The 15,000-nt window shown below is 56.9% G+C and overlaps 2 non-coding genes and 2 pseudogenes across 2 annotated transcripts; all 4 read left to right on the top strand.

Annotated features, from left to right (window-relative positions):
* Positions 1-4,661: 4,661 nt before the first annotated feature.
* On the top strand, positions 4,662-4,780 carry LOC125992892 (5S ribosomal RNA; annotated as a pseudogene).
* An 843-nt stretch (positions 4,781-5,623) lies between these two features.
* Positions 5,624-5,742, top strand: LOC125992820 (5S ribosomal RNA). Its single transcript, XR_007489817.1, has one exon. It is a non-coding gene; the product is annotated as a 5S ribosomal RNA (ribosomal RNA).
* A 4,336-nt stretch (positions 5,743-10,078) lies between these two features.
* On the top strand, positions 10,079-10,197 carry LOC125992950 (5S ribosomal RNA). The gene has a single exon (XR_007489885.1). It is a non-coding gene; the product is annotated as a 5S ribosomal RNA (ribosomal RNA).
* A 954-nt stretch (positions 10,198-11,151) lies between these two features.
* On the top strand, positions 11,152-11,270 carry LOC125992868 (5S ribosomal RNA; annotated as a pseudogene).
* Positions 11,271-15,000: the final 3,730 nt, after the last annotated feature.

Here is a 15,000-nt window from a genome sequence, read left to right as displayed (position 1 = left end):
ATCGGCTACGCGTCAGAAATATTTTTGCGGACCTGCCTTTATATATATAAATAAACAATAAATCAATATAAATAAATACTACATTTATAATAAGTATATATACCGTATTTGCCGGTGTATTGGTCGACCTTTTTCGATCCAAAATCGACCGAAAAAAATCGACCTCGACTTATACACCGAGTCATAAAATTTAACTTCGTATTCATCGCTTCAAATGTGATGGTAACCAAGGCCGTTTCTCATGCATCTCATTGTGCGTTGCACTTAGAAAATTTGAACCGGGCGGCGTGCGCGAGTGCGCAGCCCGTTGGAAGTCGAATGAGGCGCCGCGACCACCTCCGCGGTGCTTATAAACCGCCGATCCGCTCGGCGGGGGCTATTTTCGGCCACTTGGCTCGTGCGCACGGCCTCCCGGATGTGCCGGGCGGGTGCGCGAGCTCGCCGGCCGCTGGAAGTCGAATGAGGCGCCGCGACCACCTCCGCGGTGCTTATAAACAGCCGATCCGCTCGGCGGGGGCTATTTTCGGCCACTTGGCTCGTGCGCACGGCCTCCCGGATGTGCCGGGCGGGTGCGCGAGCTCGCCGGCCGCTGGAAGTCGAATGAGGCGCCGCGACCACCTCCGCGGTGCTTATAAACAGCCGATCCGCTCGGCGGGGGCTATTTTCGGCCACTTGGCTCGTGCGCACGGCCTCCCGGATGTGCCGGGCGGGTGCGCGAGCTCGCCGGCCGCTGGAAGTCGAATGAGGCGCCGCGACCACCTCCGCGGTGCTTATAAACAGCCGATCCGCTCGGCGGGGGCTATTTTCGGCCACTTGGCTTGTGCGCACGGCCTCCCGGATGTGCCGGGCGGGTGCGCGAGCTCGCCGGCCGCTGGAAGTCGAATGAGGCGCCGCGACCACCTCCGTGGTGCTTATAAACAGCCGATCCGCTCGGCGGGGGCTATTTTCGGCCACTTGGCTCGTGCGCACGGCCTCCCGGATGTGCCGGGCGGGTGCGCGGGCTCGCCGGCCGCTGGAAGTCGAATGAGGCGCCGCGACCACCTCCTCGGTGCTTATAAACAGCCGATCCGCTCGGCGGGGGCTATTTTCGGCCACTTGGCTCGTGCGCACGGCCTCCCGGATATGCCGGGCGGGTGCGCGAGCTCGCCAGCCGCTGGAAGTCGAATGAGGCGCCGCGACCACCTCCGCGGTGCTTATAAACAGCCGATCCGCTCGGCGGGGGCTATTTTCGGCCACTTGGCTCGTGCGCACGGCCTCCCGGATGTGCCGGGCGGGTGCGCGAGCTCGCCGGCCGCTGGAAGTCGAATGAGGCGCCGCGACCACCTCCGCGGTGCTTATAAACAGCCGATCCGCTCGGCGGGGGCTATTTTCGGCCACTTGGCTCGTGCGCACGGCCTCCCGGATGTGCCGGGCGGGTGCGCGAGCTCGCCGGCCGCTGGAAGTCGAATGAGGCGCCGCGACCACCTCCGCGGTGCTTATAAACAGCCGATCCGCTCGGCGGGGGCTATTTTCGGCCACTTGGCTCGTGCGCACGGCCTCCCGGATGTGCCGGGCGGGTGCGCGAGCTCGCCGGCCGCTGGAAGTCGAATGAGGCGCCCGACCACCTCCGCGGTGCTTATAAACAGCCGATCCGCTCGGCGGGGGCTATTTTCGGCCACTTGGCTCGTGCGCACGGCCTCCCGGATGTGCCGGGCGGGTGCGCGAGCTCGCCGGCCGCTGGAAGTCGAATGAGGCGCCGCGACCACCTCCGCGGTGCTTATAAACAGCCGATCCGCTCGGCGGGGGCTATTTTCGGCCACTTGGCTCGTGCGCACGGCCTCCCGGATGTGCCGGGCGGGTGCGCGAGCTCGCCGGCCGCTGGAAGTCGAATGAGGCGCCGCGACCACCTCCGCGGTGCTTATAAACAGCCGATCCGCTCGGCGGGGGCTATTTTCGGCCACTTGGCTCGTGCGCACGGCCTCCCGGATGTGCCGGGCGGGTGCGCGAGCTCGCCGCCCGCCGGAAGTCGAATGAGGCGCCGCGACCACCTCCGCGGTGCTTATAAACAGCCGATCCGCTCGGCGGGGGCTATTTTCGGCCACTTGGCTCGTGCGCACGGCCTCCCGGATGTGCCGGGCGGGTGCGCGAGCTCGCCGGCCGCTGGAAGTCGAATGAGGCGCCGCGACCACCTCCGCGGTGCTTATAAACAGCCGATCCGCTCGGCGGGGGCTATTTTCGGCCACTTGACTCGTGCGCACGGCCTCCCGGATGTGCCGGGCGGGTGCGCGAGCTCGCCGGCCGCTGGAAGTCGAATGAAGCGCCGCGACCACCTCCGCGGTGCTTATAAACAGCCGATCCGCTCGGCGGGGGCTATTTTCGGCCACTTGGCTCGTGCGCACGGCCTCCCGGATGTGCCGGGCGGGTGCGCGAGCTCGCCGGCCGCTGGAAGTCGAATGAGGCGCCGCGACCACCTCCGCGGTGCTTATAAACAGCCGATCCGCTCGGCGGGGGCTATTTTCGGCCACTTGGCTCGTGCGCACGGCCTCCCGGATGTGCCGGGCGGGTGCGCGAGCTCGCCGGCCGTTGGAAGTCGAATGAGGCGCCGCGACCACCTCCGCGGTGCTTATAAACAGCCGATCCGCTCGGCGGGGGCTATTTTCGGCCACTTGGCTCGTGCGCACGGCCTCTCGGATGTGCCGGGCGGGTGCGCGAGCTCGCCGGCCGCTGGAAGTCGAATGAGGCCCCGCGACTACCTCCGCGGTGCTTATAAACAACCGATCCGCTCGGCGGGGGCTATTTTCGGCCACTTGGCTCGTGCGCACGGCCTCCCGGATGTGCCGGGCGGGTGCGCGAGCTCGCCGGCCGCTGGAAGTCGAATGAGGCGCCGCGACCACCTCCGCGGTGCTTATAAACAGCCGATCCGCTCGGCAGGGGCTATTTTCGGCCACTTGGCTCGTGCGCACGGCCTCCCGGATGTGCCGGGCGGGTGCGCGAGCTCGCCGGCCGCTGGAAGTCGAATGAGGCGCCCGACCACCTCCGCGGTGCTTATAAACAGCCGATCCGCTCGGCGGGGGCTATTTTCGGCCACTTGGCTCGTGCGCACGGCCTCCCGGATGTGCCGGGCGGGTGCGCGAGCTCGCCGGCCGCTGGAAGTCGAATGAGGCGCCGCGACCACCTCCGCGGTGCTTATAAACAGCCGATCCGCTCGGCGGGGGCTATTTTCGGCCACTTGGCTCGTGCGCACTGCCTCCCGGATGTGCCGGGCGGGTGCGCGAGCTCGCCGGCCGCTGGAAGTCCAATGAGGCGCCGCGATCTCCTCCGCGGTGCTTATAAAGTGCCGATCCGCTCGGCTTGGAGCTATTTCCGGCCTCCCGTTGGTGCCGGGCGGCGTGCGCGAGCTCGCCGGCCGCGATCTCCTCCGCGGTGCTTATAAACAGCAGCATGCGCACGGCCTCCCAGAATTTGAACACATTTCGTCAATAAATTTCGCATATTGAATTTTGAAGTTTAATATAATGCAACAATTGAGCTCGACTTATACAAAGGATATATCATAAAATCGTAAATTTCCGTCGAATTTTAGGGGGTCGACTTATACACCGAGTCGACCTGTACACCGGCAAATACGGTAAATACGATTAAATAAAATGATACGACTGGCATAAAAACAAATATAAACCACATAAAAATAAAAGTCACCATTACGTTGAATTATTGGGAGCACCGAGCTTGTTTCTCAGAAACGAGCCGGTCCCATCCAGGCGTAATCGGAGACAATGAAACCGCCTGGGAATACCAGGTGCTGTAAGCTTTTTCTTTTTCTTATGTGCACTTCAATCGTTTAAGAAGCTATTTTTTACAACACCCATCACGAATGGCATCCGGAAACAGCAAGCCTAATTTAAACTCCGACATTGAAACTATAACACGAGTTTGAAAGCTATATTATGTGGTGACATCCACAGCATTGTAGTTAAATTTTTTACCGCTAGAGAGCAGACTATGTACAGTGAGCATGGCTCCCTGTGAACTCAAAGCAGCAGGCTTGACTTGTAAAAGAACCCAACACAACACTTCCATGAAGTAATTGTACTAAGTTCATTTTGTTTTTCCTTATTTAATCACTTCACTGGTTTCTTTTATATCAAACAAATTGTTTTAGGTTATTCACCTGACATGTTGATCCATCAGCTGATAAAGACGCGTCACCATCACATCTGTGACACTCTGATGAAGGCGGAAGAAACCGCCGAAACATGTCAGGTGAATAACCTAAAACAATTTGTTTGATATAAAAGAAACCAGTGAAGTGACTTCCATGAAGTGTTTTTAAACTTTTCAAGGCATTTATTTTGATTCAGCAAAATGCAGGTCGCAACGGCAAATTCGTGCTACCGCATAAAAAGCTGTCAATAACTTTTCATGATAGCCATGTTTCCAGAAAACACCAAAAGCCTTGGAAGAAAGCCTGTTTCGGCCCTGGTTGTAAAAAAAACAAAAAAAAAAACAAAAGGGAAGGGTGACCGTCCGGGAATACCAGGTGCTGAAAGCCTTTTTTTTTTTTTTTTCCCACGTCAATTGTGAAAGGAAACTTTTACCACAGCCATCAAGTCCCGCCGCTGCTTGGCATGGTTTCAGGGGCGATTGTGTCTATAAAATGAAAAATTCTGAGCGGTCTCACGGCTTACGGCAATACTACCCTGAGAGCGCCCGCTCTCGTCCGACCTCGGAGGCTAAGCAGGGTCGGACCTGGTTAGTACTTGGATGGGAGACCGCCTGGGAATACCAGTTACCGTAAGCTTTTTTTTTTTTTTTTTTTTTCTTATGTGCACTTCAATCGTTTAAGCCAAGAACTTTTTACAGCACCCATCACGAATGGCATTCGGAAACTGCAAGCCTAGTTTGAACTCCGACACTGAAACTACAACACGAGTTTAAAACCTACATTGTGTGGCGACAGCCATAGCATTGCAGTTCACGTTTTTACCGCTAGAGGACAGACTATGTACAGTGAATAAAGAGCATGGCTCCCTGTGAACTCAAAGCAGCAGTCTTTACTTGTAAAAGAACCCAGCACAACACATTGCGCTTCCATGTAGTGTTTTTACCTTTTTCATGACATTTATTTTGATACAGCCAAATGCAGGTTTTGTGCACTTCACTTTTCCGTTGGGCATTCGCGTAGAACCCTATTCCAGTTACGGCCAGATTCTTTTAGACTAGTGGTCCCCAAACTTTCTTGCGCCACGGACCGGCTACGCGTCAGAAATATTTTTGCGGACCTGCCTTTATATATATAAATAAACAATAAATCTATATAAATAAATACTACATTTATAATAAATATATATAAATAGGATTAAATAAAATGATACGACTGGCATAAAAACAAATATAAACCACATAAAAATAAAAGTCACCATTACGTTGAATTATTGGGAGCACCGAGCTTGTTTCTCAGAAACGAGCCGGTCCCATCCAGGCGTAATCGGAGACAATGAAACCCGAAGTGGTTAAGGTTTGTCTTTTAATGCAGGATGCTTGGTCTCCATGTGCCGAAGCAGTTTTGAAGGCTTCATTGGCTTGCTCGCTAGTTTCAGGGGCGATTGTGTCTATAAAATGCAAAATGTTGGGTCACCTCACGGCTTACGGCCATACTACCCTGAGAACGCCTGATCTCGTCTTATCTCGGAAGCTAAGCAGGGTCGGGCCTGGTTAGTACTTGGATGGGAGACTGCCTGGGAATACCAGGTGCTGTAAGCTTTTTCTTTTTCTTATGTGCACTTCAAGCTCTTTTTTTTTTTTTTTTTTTTTTTTCTTATGTGCACTTCAATCGTTTAAGCCAAGAACTTTTTACAGCACCCATCACGAATGGCATTCGGAAACTGCAAGCCTAGTTTGAACTCCGACACTGAAACTACAACACGAGTTAAAAACCTCTATGTACAGTGAATAAAGAGCATGGCTCCCTGTGAACTCAAAGCAGCAGTCTTTACTTGTAAAAGAACCCAGCACAACACATTGCGCTTCCATGTAGTGTTTTTACCTTTTTCATGACATTTATTTTGATACAGCCAAATGCAGGTTTTGTGCACTTCACTTTTCCGTTGGGCATTCGCGTAGAACCCTATTCCAGTTACGGCCAGATTCTTTTAGACTAGTGGTCCCCAACCTTTCTTGCGCCACGGATCGGCTACGCGTCAGAAATATTTTTGCGGACCTGCCTTTATATATATAAATAAACAATAAATCAATATAAATAAATACTACATTTATAATAAGTATATATACCGTATTTGCCGGTGTATTGGTCGACCTTTTTCGATCCAAAATCGACCGAAAAAAATCGACCTCGACTTATACACCGAGTCATAAAATTTAACTTCGTATTCATCGCTTCAAATGTGATGGTAACCAAGGCCGTTTCTCATGCATCTCATTGTGCGTTGCACTTAGAAAATTTGAACCGGGCGGCGTGCACGAGTGCGCGATCTCGCCGGCCGCTGGAAGTCGAATGAGGCGCCGTGACCACCTCCGCGGTGCTTATAAACCGCCGATCCGCTCGGCGGGGGCTATTTTCGGCCACTTGGCTCGTGCGCACGGCCTCCCGGATGTGCCGGGCGGGTGCGCGAGCTCGCCGGCCGCTGGAAGTCGAATGAGGCGCCGCGACCACCTCCGCGGTGCTTATAAACAGCCGATCCGCTCGGCGGGGGCTATTTTCGGCCACTTGGCTCGTGCGCACGGCCTCCCGGATGTGCCGGGCGGGTGCGCGAGCTCGCCGGCCGCTTGAAGTCGAATGAGGCGCCGCGACCACCTCCGCGGTGCTTATAAACAGCCGATCCGCTCGGCGGGGGCTATTTTCGGCCACTTGGCTCGTGCGCACGGCCTCCCGGATGTGCCGGGCGGGTGCGCGAGCTCGCCGGCCGCTGGAAGTCGAATGAGGCGCCGCGACCACCTCCGCGGTGCTTATAAACAGCCGATCCGCTCGGCGGGGGCTATTTTCGGCCACTTGGCTCGTGCGCACGGCCTCCCGGATGTGCCGGGCGGGTGCGCGAGCTCGCCGGCCGCTGGAAGTCGAATGAGGCGCCGCGACCACCTCCGCGGTGCTTATAAACAGCCGATCCGCTCGGCGGGGGCTATTTTCGGCCACTTGGCTCGTGCGCACGGCCTCCCGGATGTGCCGGGCGGGTGCGCGAGCTCGCCGCCCGCCGGAAGTCGAATGAGGCGCCGCGACCACCTCCGCGGTGCTTATAAACAGCCGATCCGCTCGGCGGGGGCTATTTTCGGCCACTTGGCTCGTGCGCACGGCCTCCCGGATGTGCCGGTCGGGTGCGCGAGCTCGCCGGCCGCTTGAAGTCGAATGAGGCGCCGCGACCACCTCCGCGGTGCTTATAAACAGCCGATCCGCTCGGCGGGGGCTATTTTCGGCCACTTGGCTCGTGCGCACGGCCTCCCGGATGTGCCGGGCGGGTGCGCGAGCTCGCTGGCCGCTGGAAGTCGAATGAGGCGCCGCGACCACCTCCGCGGTGCTTATAAACAGCCGATCCGCTCGGCGGGGGCTATTTTCGGCCACTTGGCTCGTGCGCACGGCCTCCCGGATGTGCCGGGCGGGTGCGCGAGCTCGCCGGCCGCTGGAAGTCGAATGAGGCGCCGCGACCACCTCCGCGGTGCTTATAAACAGCCGATCCGCTCGGCGGGGGCTATTTTCGGCCACTTGGCTCGTGCGCACGGCCTCCCGGATGTGCCGGGCGGGTGCGCGAGCTCGCCGGCCGCTGGAAGTCGAATGAGGCGCCGCGACCACCTCCGCGGTGCTTATAAACAGCCGATCCGCTCGGCGGGGGCTATTTTCGGCCACTTGGCTCGTGCGCACGGCCTCCCGGATGTGCCGGGCGGGTGCGCGAGCTCGCCGGCCGCTGGAAGTCGAATGAGGCGCCGCGACCACCTCCGCGGTGCTTATAAACAGCCGATCCGCTCGGCGGGGGCTATTTTCGGCCACTTGGCTCGTGCGCACGGCCTCCCGGATGTGCCGGGCGGGTGCGCGAGCTCGCCGGCCGCTGGAAGTCGAATGAGGCGCCGCGACCACCTCCGCGGTGCTTATAAACAGCCGATCCGCTCGGCGGGGGCTATTTTCGGCCACTTGGCTCGTGCGCACGGCCTCCCGGATGTGCCGGGCGGGTGCGCGAGCTCGCCGGCCGCTTGAAGTCGAATGAGGCGCCGCGACCACCTCCGCGGTGCTTATAAACAGCCGATCCGCTCGGCGGGGGCTATTTTCGGCCACTTGGCTCGTGCGCACGGCCTCCCGGATGTGCCGGGCGGGTGCGCGAGCTCGCCGCCCGCCGGAAGTCGAATGAGGCGCCGCGACCACCTCCGCGGTGCTTATAAACAGCCGATCCGCTCGGCGGGGGCTATTTTCGGCCACTTGGCTCGTGCGCACGGCCTCCCGGATGTGCCGGGCGGGTGCGCGAGCTCGCCGGCCGCTGGAAGTCGAATGAGGCGCCGCGACCACCTCCGCGGTGCTTATAAACAGCCGATCCGCTCGGCGGGGGCTATTTTCGGCCACTTGACTCGTGCGCACGGCCTCCCGGATGTGCCGGGCGGGTGCGCGAGCTCGCCGGCCGCTGGAAGTCGAATGAGGCGCCGCGACCACCTCCGCGGTGCTTATAAACAGCCGATCCGCTCGGCGGGGGCTATTTTCGGCCACTTGGCTCGTGCGCACGGCCTCCCGGATGTGCCGGGCGGGTGCGCGAGCTCGCCGGCCGCTGGAAGTCGAATGAGGCGCCGCGACCACCTCCGCGGTGCTTATAAACAGCCGATCCGCTCGGCGGGGGCTATTTTCGGCCACTTGGCTCGTGCGCACGGCCTCTCGGATGTGCCGGGCGGGTGCGCGAGCTCGCCGGCCGCTGGAAGTCGAATGAGGCGCCGCGACTACCTCCGCGGTGCTTATAAACAACCGATCCGCTCGGCGGGGGCTATTTTCGGCCACTTGGCTCGTGCGCACGGCCTCCCGGATGTGCCGGGCGGGTGCGCGAGCTCGCCGGCCGCTGGAAGTCGAATGAGGCGCCGCGACCACCTCCGCGGTGCTTATAAACAGCCGATCCGCTCGGCAGGGGCTATTTTCGGCCACTTGGCGCGTGCGCACGGCCTCCCGGATGTGCCGGGCGGGTGCGCGAGCTCGCCGGCCGCTGGAAGTCGAATGAGGCGCCCGACCACCTCCGCGGTGCTTATAAACAGCCGATCCGCTCGGCGGGGGCTATTTTCGGCCACTTGGCTCGTGCGCACGGCCTCCCGGATGTGCCGGGCGGGTGCGCGAGCTCGCCGGCCGCTGGAAGTCGAATGAGGCGCCGCGACCACCTCCGCGGTGCTTATAAACAGCCGATCCGCTCGGCGGGGGCTATTTTCGGCCACTTGGCTCGTGCGCACGGCCTCCCGGATGTGCCGGGCGGGTGCGCGAGCTCGCCGGCCGCTGGAAGTCCAATGAGGCGCCGCGATCTCCTCCGCGGTGCTTATAAAGTGCCGATCCGCTCGGCTTGGAGCTATTTCCGGCCTCCCGTTGGTGCCGGGCGGCGTGCGCGAGCTCGCCGGCCGCGATCTCCTCCGCGGTGCTTATAAACAGCAGCATGCGCACGGCCTCCCAGAATTTGAACACATTTCGTCAATAAATTTCGCATATTGAATTTTGAAGTTTAATATAATGCAACAATTGAGCTCGACTTATACAAAGGATATATCATAAAATCGTAAATTTCCGTCGAATTTTAGGGGGTCGACTTATACACCGAGTCGACCTGTACACCGGCAAATACGGTAAATACGATTAAATAAAATGATACGACTGGCATAAAAACAAATATAAACCACATAAAAATAAAAGTCACCATTACGTTGAATTATTGGGAGCACCGAGCTTGTTTCTCAGAAACGAGCCGGTCCCATCCAGGCGTAATCGGAGACAATGAAACCCGAAGTGGTTAAGGTTTGTCTTTTAATGCAGGATGCTTGGTCTCCATGTGCCGAAGCAGTTTTGAAGGCTTCATTGGCTCGCTCGCTAGTTTCAGGGGCGATTGTGTCTATAAAATGCAAAATGTTGGGTCACCTCACGGCTTACGGCCATACTACCCTGAGAACGCCCGATCTCGTCCGATCTCGGAAGCTAAGCAGGGTCGGGCCTGGTTAGTACTTGAATGGGAGACCGCCTGGGAATACCAGGTGCTGTAAGCTTTTTCTTTTTCTTATGTGCACTTCAATCGTTTAAGAAGCTATTTTTTACAACACCCATCACGAATGGCATCCGGAAACAGCAAGCCTAATTTAAACTCCGACATTGAAACTATAACACGAGTTTGAAAGCTATATTATGTGGTGACATCCACAGCATTGTAGTTAAATTTTTTACCGCTAGAGAGCAGACTATGTACAGTGAGCATGGCTCCCTGTGAACTCAAAGCAGCAGGCTTGACTTGTAAAAGAACCCAACACAACACTTCCATGAAGTAATTGTACTAAGTTCATTTTGTTTTTCCTTATTTAATCACTTCACTGGTTTCTTTTATATCAAACAAATTGTTTTAGGTTATTCACCTGACATGTTGATCCATCAGCTGATAAAGACGCGTCACCATCACATCTGTGACACTCTGATGAAGGCGGAAGAAACCGCCGAAACATGTCAGGTGAATAACCTAAAACAATTTGTTTGATATAAAAGAAACCAGTGAAGTGACTTCCATGAAGTGTTTTTAAACTTTTCAAGGCATTTATTTTGATTCAGCAAAATGCAGGTCGCAACGGCAAATTCGTGCTACCGCATAAAAAGCTGTCAATAACTTTTCATGATAGCCATGTTTCCAGAAAACACCAAAAGCCTTGGAAGAAAGCCTGTTTCGGCCCTGGTTGTAAAAAAAACAAAAAAAAAACAAAAGGGAAGGGTGACCGTCCGGGAATACCAGGTGCTGAAAGCCTTTTTCGGCCCTGGTTGTAAAAAAAACAAAAAAAAAACAAAAGGGAAGGGTGACCGTCCGGGAATACCAGGTGCTGAAAGCCTTTTTTTTTTTTTTTTTTCCCACGTCAATTGTGAAAGGAAACTTTTACCACAGCCATCAAGTCCCGCCGCTGCTTGGCATGGTTTCAGGGGCGATTGTGTCTATAAAATGAAAAATTCTGAGCGGTCTCACGGCTTACGGCAATACTACCCTGAGAGCGCCCGCTCTCGTCCGACCTCGGAGGCTAAGCAGGGTCGGGCCTGGTTAGTACTTGGATGGGAGACCGCCTGGGAATACCAGTTACCGTAAGCTTTTTTTTTTTTTTTTTTTTTCTTATGTGCACTTCAATCGTTTAAGCCAAGAACTTTTTACAGCACCCATCACGAATGGCATTCGGAAACTGCAAGCCTAGTTTGAACTCCGACACTGAAACTACAACACGAGTTTAAAACCTACATTGTGTGGCGACAGCCATAGCATTGCAGTTCACGTTTTTACCGCTAGAGGACAGACTATGTACAGTGAATAAAGAGCATGGCTCCCTGTGAACTCAAAGCAGCAGTCTTTACTTGTAAAAGAACCCAGCACAACACATTGCGCTTCCATGTAGTGTTTTTACCTTTTTCATGACATTTATTTTGATACAGCCAAATGCAGGTTTTGTGCACTTCACTTTTCCGTTGGGCATTCGCGTAGAACCCTATTCCAGTTACGGCCAGATTCTTTTAGACTAGTGGTCCCCAAACTTTCTTGCGCCACGGACCGGCTACGCGTCAGAAATATTTTTGCGGACCTGCCTTTATATATATAAATAAACAATAAATCTATATAAATAAATACTACATTTATAATAAATATATATAAATAGGATTAAATAAAATGATACGACTGGCATAAAAACAAATATAAACCACATAAAAATAAAAGTCACCATTACGTTGAATTATTGGGAGCACCGAGCTTGTTTCTCAGAAACGAGCCGGTCCCATCCAGGCGTAATCGGAGACAATGAAACCCGAAGTGGTTAAGGTTTGTCTTTTAATGCAGGATGCTTGGTCTCCATGTGCCGAAGCAGTTTTGAAGGCTTCATTGGCTTGCTCGCTAGTTTCAGGGGCGATTGTGTCTATAAAATGCAAAATGTTGGGTCACCTCACGGCTTACGGCCATACTACCCTGAGAACGCCTGATCTCGTCTTATCTCGGAAGCTAAGCAGCGTCGGGCCTGGTAATTACTAGCTCTTTTTTTTTTTTTTTTTTTTTTTCTTATGTGCACTTCAATCGTTTAAGCCAAGACCTTTTTACAACACCCATCACGAATGGCATTCGGAAACTGCAAGCCTAGTTTGAACTCCGACACTGAAACTACAACACGAGTTCAAAACCTCTATGTACAGTGAATAAAGAGCATGGCTCCCTGTGAACTCAAAGCAGCAGTCTTTACTTGTAAAAGAACCCAGCACAACACATTGCGCTTCCATGTAGTGTTTTTACCTTTTTCATGACATTTATTTTGATACAGCCAAATGCAGGTTTTGTGCACTTCACTTTTCCGTTGGGCATTCGCGTAGAACCCTATTCCAGTTACGGCCAGATTCTTTTAGACTAGTGGTCCCCAACCTTTCTTGCGCCACGGATCGGCTACGCGTCAGAAATATTTTTGCGGACCTGCCTTTATATATATAAATAAACAATAAATCAATATAAATAAATACTACATTTATAATAAGTATATATACCGTATTTGCCGGTGTATTGGTCGACCTTTTTCGATCCAAAATCGACCGAAAAAAATCGACCTCGACTTATACACCGAGTCATAAAATTTAACTTCGTATTCATCGCTTCAAATGTGATGGTAACCAAGGCCGTTTCTCATGCATCTCATTGTGCGTTGCACTTAGAAAATTTGAACCGGGCGGCGTGCGCGAGTGCGCAGCCCGTTGGAAGTCGAATGAGGCGCCGCGACCACCTCCGCGGTGCTTATAAACCGCCGATCCGCTCGGCGGGGGCTATTTTCGGCCACTTGGCTCGTGCGCACGGCCTCCCGGATGTGCCGGGCGGGTGCGCGAGCTCGCCGGCCGCTGGAAGTCGAATGAGGCGCCGCGACCACCTCCGCGGTGCTTATAAACAGCCGATCCGCTCGGCGGGGGCTATTTTCGGCCACTTGGCTCGTGCGCACGGCCTCCCGGATGTGCCGGGCGGGTGCGCGAGCTCGCCGGCCGCTGGAAGTCGAATGAGGCGCCGCGACCACCTCCGCGGTGCTTATAAACAGCCGATCCGCTCGGCGGGGGCTATTTTCGGCCACTTGGCTCGTGCGCACGGCCTCCCGGATGTGCCGGGCGGGTGCGCGAGCTCGCCGGCCGCTGGAAGTCGAATGAGGCGCCGCGACCACCTCCGCGGTGCTTATAAACAGCCGATCCGCTCGGCGGGGGCTATTTTCGGCCACTTGGCTTGTGCGCACGGCCTCCCGGATGTGCCGGGCGGGTGCGCGAGCTCGCCGGCCGCTGGAAGTCGAATGAGGCGCCGCGACCACCTCCGTGGTGCTTATAAACAGCCGATCCGCTCGGCGGGGGCTATTTTCGGCCACTTGGCTCGTGCGCACGGCCTCCCGGATGTGCCGGGCGGGTGCGCGGGCTCGCCGGCCGCTGGAAGTCGAATGAGGCGCCGCGACCACCTCCTCGGTGCTTATAAACAGCCGATCCGCTCGGCGGGGGCTATTTTCGGCCACTTGGCTCGTGCGCACGGCCTCCCGGATATGCCGGGCGGGTGCGCGAGCTCGCCAGCCGCTGGAAGTCGAATGAGGCGCCGCGACCACCTCCGCGGTGCTTATAAACAGCCGATCCGCTCGGCGGGGGCTATTTTCGGCCACTTGGCTCGTGCGCACGGCCTCCCGGATGTGCCGGGCGGGTGCGCGAGCTCGCCGGCCGCTGGAAGTCGAATGAGGCGCCGCGACCACCTCCGCGGTGCTTATAAACAGCCGATCCGCTCGGCGGGGGCTATTTTCGGCCACTTGGCTCGTGCGCACGGCCTCCCGGATGTGCCGGGCGGGTGCGCGAGCTCGCCGGCCGCTGGAAGTCGAATGAGGCGCCGCGACCACCTCCGCGGTGCTTATAAACAGCCGATCCGCTCGGCGGGGGCTATTTTCGGCCACTTGGCTCGTGCGCACGGCCTCCCGGATGTGCCGGGCGGGTGCGCGAGCTCGCCGGCCGCTGGAAGTCGAATGAGGCGCCCGACCACCTCCGCGGTGCTTATAAACAGCCGATCCGCTCGGCGGGGGCTATTTTCGGCCACTTGGCTCGTGCGCACGGCCTCCCGGATGTGCCGGGCGGGTGCGCGAGCTCGCCGGCCGCTGGAAGTCGAATGAGGCGCCGCGACCACCTCCGCGGTGCTTATAAACAGCCGATCCGCTCGGCGGGGGCTATTTTCGGCCACTTGGCTGGTGCGCACGGCCTCCCGGATGTGCCGGGCGGGTGCGCGAGCTCGCCGGCCGCTTGAAGTCGAATGAGGCGCCGCGACCACCTCCGCGGTGCTTATAAACAGCCGATCCGCTCGGCGGGGGCTATTTTCGGCCACTTGGCTCGTGCGCACGGCCTCCCGGATGTGCCGGGCGGGTGCGCGAGCTCGCCGCCCGCCGGAAGTCGAATGAGGCGCCGCGACCACCTCCGCGGTGCTTATAAACAGCCGATCCGCTCGGCGGGGGCTATTTTCGGCCACTTGGCTCGTGCGCACGGCCTCCCGGATGTGCCGGGCGGGTGCGCGAGCTCGCCGGCCGCTGGAAGTCGAATGAGGCGCCGCGACCACCTCCGCGGTGCTTATAAACAGCCGATCCGCTCGGCGGGGGCTATTTTCGGCCACTTGACTCGTGCGCACGGCCTCCCGGATGTGCCGGGCGGGTGCGCGAGCTCGCCGGCCGCTGGAAGTCGAATGAAGCGCCGCGACCACCTCCGCGGTGCTTATAAACAGCCGATCCGCTCGGCGGGGGCTATTTTCGGCCACTTGGCTCGTGCGCACGGCCTCCCGGATGTGCCGGGCGGGTGCGCGA

Source organism: Syngnathus scovelli, unplaced genomic scaffold (assembly GCF_024217435.2).
Source record: "Syngnathus scovelli strain Florida unplaced genomic scaffold, RoL_Ssco_1.2 HiC_scaffold_24, whole genome shotgun sequence".
Lineage (NCBI taxonomy): Eukaryota > Metazoa > Chordata > Actinopteri > Syngnathiformes > Syngnathidae > Syngnathus > Syngnathus scovelli.
This window is presented reverse-complemented; position numbering and strand designations above follow the sequence as displayed.